Source organism: Herpailurus yagouaroundi, unplaced genomic scaffold (genome assembly GCF_014898765.1).
Source record: "Herpailurus yagouaroundi ecotype Mexico unplaced genomic scaffold, PumYag 29, whole genome shotgun sequence".
NCBI classification, from domain to species: domain Eukaryota; kingdom Metazoa; phylum Chordata; class Mammalia; order Carnivora; family Felidae; genus Herpailurus; species Herpailurus yagouaroundi.
Window position 1 is genome coordinate 43,188,706 of NW_024412377.1, and position 6,853 is coordinate 43,195,558.

Genomic DNA, 6,853 nt, shown 5'->3' on the forward strand with positions numbered 1-6,853 from the left:
CAACACCATACTGTCTTGATGATTACAGCTTTGTAGTAGAGGCTAAAGTCTGGGATTGTGTGCCTCCTGCTTTGGTTTTCTTTTTCAACATTACTTTGGCTATTCAGGGTCTTTTGTGGTTCCAAACAAATTTTAGGATTGTTTGTTCTAGCTTTGAGAAGAATGTCAGTGCAATTTTGATAGGGACTGCATTGAATGTGTAGACTGCTTTGGGTAGTATTGACATTTTAACAATATTTGTTCTTCCAATCCATGAGCATGGAATATTTTTCCATTTCCTTGTGTCTTCTTCAATTTCCTTCATGAGTCTTCTATAGTTTTCCGTATACAGATCTTTTACATCTTTGCTTAGGTTTATTCCTAGGTATTTTGTAGTTCTTGGTGCAATTGTAAATGGGATTACTTTCTTGATTTCTCTTTATGTTGCTTCATTATTGGTGTATAGAAATGCAACTGATTTCTGTACATTGATTTTGTATCCTGTGACTTTGATGAATCCATGTATCAGTTCTAGCAGCTTTTTGGTGGAGTCTTTGGATTTTCCACGTAAAGTATCATGTCATCTGCGAAAAGTGAACTTTTGACTTCTTTGCCAATTTGGATGCTTTTTATTTCATTTTGTTGTCTGATTGCTGAGGCTAGGACTTCCAACAGTATGCTAAACAACAGCGGTGAGAGTAGACATCCCTGTCATGTTCCTGATCTCAGGGGGAAAGCTCTCAGTTTTTCCCCATTGAGGATGATATTAGCTGTGGGCTTTTCATATGTGGCTTTTATGATGTTAAGGTATGTTCCTTCTATCCCAACTTGCTTGAGAGTTTTTATTAAGAAAGTGTGCTATATTTTGTCAAATGCTTTTCCTACATCTATTGACAGGATCATATGGTTCTTATCCTTTCTTCTAATAATGTGATGTATTACATTGATTGGTTTGCAAATATTGAAACAGCCCTGCAGCCCAGGAATGAATCCCACCTGATCGTGGTGAATACTTCTTTTAATATACTGTTGAATTCGATTTGCTAGTATCTTGTTGAGAATTTTGGCATCATGTGATTTTCTTGACTCATAAACTTTGGATCAACAGCGTATTTGCGTGAAGTTGTTTGTTTCTGTACTAAAACGAGTCCTAGCAATCCTGATTCGGTCCTACGGTTCAGTCTATAGATATCTCCTTATGGTTACAATGTCAGTTTATGGTGAGAAGTCTGGCCCTATAAGCCTATTCCAGTTAAGAGTACCTGATGCAATATTTCTCGCCACATCCCTGGGACTGTCCTTTGTTTGAGACACTTTAATGTGTAGCAGAGGACTTCAGGTAAGCATGTAGAGAAAGCAAAAACCACTTGTTGATTAGACTGAAGCCTCTGTTGATTTATTAGGCAAGGCAACTATATCAGAGAAGAGGAGAGTAAAATCCCACCGGGTTATGGTTTTTGCCAGTGTTTCCTCAAAAGTAAGAATGTATGGTGGAAATGGGGACACAGACAAGTCTACTTTTAAAAATAAACATGGGGAAGATAGAATGTACTTTTTTTGATTGGATAGTTTATCGCATTTTGTGGGCTTAATACATAATGCAAATCCTATAACAGTAGTAAGACGACTAAGAAATAGGGAGCATTTTTTTTTTCAATATATGAAATTTATTGTCTAATTGGTTTCCATACAACACCCAGTGCTCATCCCAAAAGGTGCCCTCCTCAATACCCATCACCCACCCTCCCCTCCCTCCCACCCCCCATCAACCCTCAGTTTGTTCTCAGTTGTTAAGAGTCTCTTATGCTTTGGCTCTCGCCCACTCTAACCTCTTTTTTTTTTTCCTTCCCCTCCCCCATGGGTTTCTGTTAAGTTTCTCAGGATCCACATAAGAGTGAAAACATATGGTATCTGTCTTTCTCTGTATGGCTTATTTCACTTAGCATCACACTCTCCAGTTCCATCCACGTTGCTACAAAGGGCCATAAGAAATATGGAGCATTTTAAACATACATAATTAATTCTACCTACTATCCCTCCTGATTGTGAATGAGAGACACATCATGGGTTATAACGTGAGAGATGAAGCCTCTGGCATTTTAGCTATCCAGGAAGCACCAAAGATGGTTTGACATGTGAAAACCCATTGCATTTTTATAAACTACTGAACTGATCTTGGGAAGGTAACGTCAAAAAGAATTTTCAGGGGCGCCTGGGTGGCGCAGTCGGTTAAGCGTCCGACTTCAGCCAGGTCATGATCTCGCGGTCTGTGAGTTCGAGCCCCGCGTCAGGCTCTGGGCTGATGGCTCGGAGCCTGGAGCCTGTTTCCGATTCTGTGTCTCCCTCTCTCTCTGCCCCTCCCCCGTTCGTGCTCTGTCTCTCTCTGTCCCAAAAATAAATAAAAACGTTGAAAAAAAATTTTTAATAATAATAATAAAAAAAAGAATTTTCGAAAAAGAATCATCCCTAGCTTAAGACGGAAGTATACATGCCTGGAAACAATGAATGGTTGTAGCGTGGCTACCTAATTAAAAAATTTTTTCTTTAATGTCTATTTTTTTTAAGTTTATTTATTTATTTTGAGAGGGAGAGAGAGAGCACAAGCAGGGGAGGGGCAGAGAGAGGGAGAGACAGAATGCCAATCACTGATGGTACACAGCCTGATACGGGGCTCAAACTCACCAACTGTGAGATCATGACCTGGGCCGAGATCAAGAGTTGGATGCTTAACCAACTGTGCCACCCAGGCACCCCAATGTCTGTTTATTTTTGAGAAAGAGCAGAGCACCAGCAGGAGGGGCAGAGAGAGAGAGGGAGACACAGAATCAGAAGCAGGCTCCCAGCTCTGAGCTGTCAGCACAGAGCCCGACGCGGGGCTCAAACCCATGAACTGCGAGATCATGACCCGAGCTGAAATCGGATGCTTAACCCAGGCACCGCTGCTGCCTATTAATCAGAGAAGCAATATGCTAGTACTAAATAAACATAACTGTAGATGGGCGCCTGTGTGGCTCAGTCAGTTAAGCATTGGGCTCAGGTCATGATCTTGTGGTTTGTGAGTTCAAGCCTTGCGTCAGGCTCCGTGCTGTCAGTGCAGAGCCTGCTTGGGATTCTCTTTCTCTCTCTCTCTGCCCCTCCCCTGCTCATGCTGTCTCTTTCTCTCTCAAAATAAATAAACTTAAAAAAATAAACATAACTGTAGGTATGATTATAAGAAACTTTATTTAAGAAATGAGGAACTTCTGCTATTGTTTTGTTTTTAATATATGTGCTGCTGATGTGAGCACTGTTTTGTTTTTAAATAATCAAGGGCATGACAAAGCTCAAAACACAGCAAGTTATTCTGATCAGATATATACTATCTGCTATTTGGGCAGATTATACAGAAATTAAAAATAACTTTCACTACCTCTTGTTAAGAACAAACTGAGGATGTGAGGGTGATCTGGCTGTGACATCCGTCACCTCATTGATTGCCAGGGTTGATTTGGCTGATCTGGCTCGCTAGGCAGGTGTCCCCTTTCTACCTCACTGCTCCCTGTACGTCCCTTCCCCTCCCAAAGCTGCACGCGGTGGAAGAGGATGACCTTCCCCCATAGAGAAGGACTGTTCCTCCGTCAAGTGCATACAGGTCACTGTGCTCTCCTGCTAGAACCTCCAAACAAGCTCTCAAGGGCCATTTGTAGGAGAACATAGGGTAGTTGAGCCTGCAAGACTCCAGACACATCCAAATGAGCCACTGCATGTGGCAGTCTGCCTTGAAGAAGAAGAAGAAGAAGAAGAAGAAGAAGAAGAAGAAGAAGAAGAATATTCTAAGACTAGTGTGTCATTTTAACATAGAGAAAGACAAAACCAAATTCTACCTGTGTGTTAATATAACAACTGCCAGAAAGACCTTTTTAAATTTTTTTTTTCAACGTTTTTATTTATTTTTGGGACAGAGAGAGACAGAGCATGAACGGGGGAGGGGCAGAGAGAGAGGGAGACACAGAATCGGAAACAGGCTCCAGGCTCTGAGCCATCAGCCCAGAGCCTGACGCGGGGCTCGAACTCACGGACCGTGAGATCGTGACCTGGCTGAAGCCTGACGCTTAACTGACTGCGCCACCCAGGCGCCCCCAGAAAGACCTTTTTAAAGTCTTATGACTAAGCCCATTAAAACAGAGCCAATTTTATCAAAATTTTAACATACTTCATTGTTTCCTTTTAGACTCATAATTTGCAGGTATTATAAACCAAGGAAACAAAGTTTCCTGGGGTGTCTGGGTGGCTCAGTCGGTAACTGGACTTTGGCTCAGGTCATGATCTCACGGTTTGTGACATCGAGCCCCATGTCGGGCTCTGTGCTGGTAGTTAAGAGCCTGGAGCCTGCTTTGGATTCTTTGTCTCCCTCTCTCTCTGCCCTTCCCCTGTTCGTGCTCTCGCTCTCTCTCTGTCTCTCTCTCTCTCTCACAAAATTTAGTAAACATTTTAAAAGAATTTTTTAAAGGAAACAAAGTTTCCTTTTCATCAAACTTCTACAACTTACACATTCAAAATTTGTCTTTGCTAATCTTTCACATTCTGGCACAGTTTTTTACTTCAAGAGGAAATTGCTCTCTTTTTCCTTTGATAACAAAATTACACTCATAATCTTATTCTATATTCATATTTCTTTACTATTCCAGTTCTTAAGATAGTCTCAATGCCCCATATGAATTACAATGTTTTCTAGGTTTATACACTTATTTGAAGAGAATTGTCATTGTTACAGAGTAGATTTTTCTTCTTGAAAGATGACATGTTCATACATTTGATCATATCTTATTTTGTGTATCTTAAAAAAAGATTTTTCTAGTTTTCATCATATTGAATAAAATGAGATCCTAGCCATTTCTCTTTTTTTCCTGCCTTATTGAGATACAATTGACACTGCCCAACATGTTGATATGATACATTTAAAAACTGCAAAATGATTACCACCATCGTATCAGCTACCACTTCCATCTGGTCACATAGTTACCATTTCTTTGCTGTGGTGACAACACTGAGATCTTAGCACATAAATTACATCTTTAAAGTAATGTAAATACCTTCTATTTCCTCAAGTAAATAACTGCAGGCAGGTAACTGAGTATGGTTTGAAATATACAAACATTAAGTGGACCAGCAAAACAAACATTTAAAAACCTACGACCACACACATCCCATTTGCATTTCTTAAAATGGCAAAATTGAACGTATACATTCACGAACCCCAAAGGTTTATCTACTCTCAAACATGTAAAAATACAAGGCAAAGGTGAGTGTGTGTGTGTGTGTGTGTATACCATACTTAGTGATGAATGTTTTTGTGTTCTATCTTCCTTAGAAATTATCCAGACAGTAATTTAATATCACTCTAAATTCTTAAAGTGTAATGAAAACCTTGGAAATTATATTTAAGCTGATATATTATAGAGTAACCTAATCATTGATAATACAAATGATTCAGGAAATTCAGATTAACTACAGTCTCCATAATAAAACATAAAATGTGCTCCATCACTCTATTACATCAGCTTGTTTTATATTCTTCATGGTTTCACAGATTAATATCATTCTGATTATTTATTTGTTTGCTTATTTATGGTGAACATTTCCCCTCTAGATGCCAACAACTATAAAGAGACTTTGTCTTATGGTGCCTGGTACACGTATGAGACTTTCCATGAAGAGTTTTGAATAAACACATGAATGAAATCTTTCCTCACAATCATTGTGACAGAAGGAATTGGTCTCATTTCACTGTTTTACAAGTGAGGAAACTGAGGCATTGATGATCATTTAGCTACTAAGTGACAGACTGAGAATTTTGGTTTCCTGATTTCCAAACCAATATACCACATTATTTCCCAAAACTAAATAAATATATGTACTTGTACAAGTGAAAAACATATGAAAGAAGAAAATTCTTGTTTAAGTGTGATTCACAGAGAGGCATTCTGTGAGGCGTGTGAGCGCAGAGCCAGATGCGGGGCTCAAACTCATAAAACTGTGAGATCATGACCTGAGCCAAAATCCAGAGTCTGACACTTAATGCACTGAACCACCCAGGCGCTCCCCCCACCCCCCACCCCCCGGCCTGCTTTTTGAATTCTTGGTGGTTTTCCCTTTGGAGTACTTATAACTGAGGACCAAAGAAGTGAAATGTGAGTTTTCCCCTGATCTTTGCTGTAACAAAGCTTGCTACTGAAATTGGCTATCTTTTCCCTCCTACTACCCCAACACAGCAGCCCTTATTCTTCTCTTCCAAAGCCCCCTTGGCAAAATCAGCCCAGCTGAGACATCAGAGCTAATGCAGTATGTTTTCCATAGGGCATTCAATTTTCTCTTTCTGCTTGCTTTTTGGGGGCCAGGGAAGACCATTATGAAAGATAATGATAGAGATATTGATAGGGGTGCCTGGATGGCTCAGTCGGCTGAGCATCTGACACTTAAAAAAATTTTTTTTTTTTAATATTTGTTTATTTTTGAGAGAGAGTGTGAGCCAAGGAGGAGCAGAGAGAGGGAGACACAGAATCTGACACAGGGTCCAGGCTCCGAGCTATCAGCACAGAGCCCGATGTGGGGCTCCAATTGACAAACGGTGAGACCATGATCTGAGCTGAAGTTGGACACTTAATGACTGAGCCACCCCGGTGCCCCCAGCAGCCTACTCTTGATTTCAGCTCAGGTCATGCTCCCAGGGTCGTGGGATCAAGCCCTGGGTTGGGCTCCACACCAAGAGCGGAGCCTGCTTAAGATTCTCTCTCTGTGTCTCTCTGTCCGCCTTTCTCCCTTGCTTGTGCACATGCTCTCTCCTCTCTAAAATAAAAAATAAAAAAATAAAAAATAAAAAGAGATACGGAAAGAG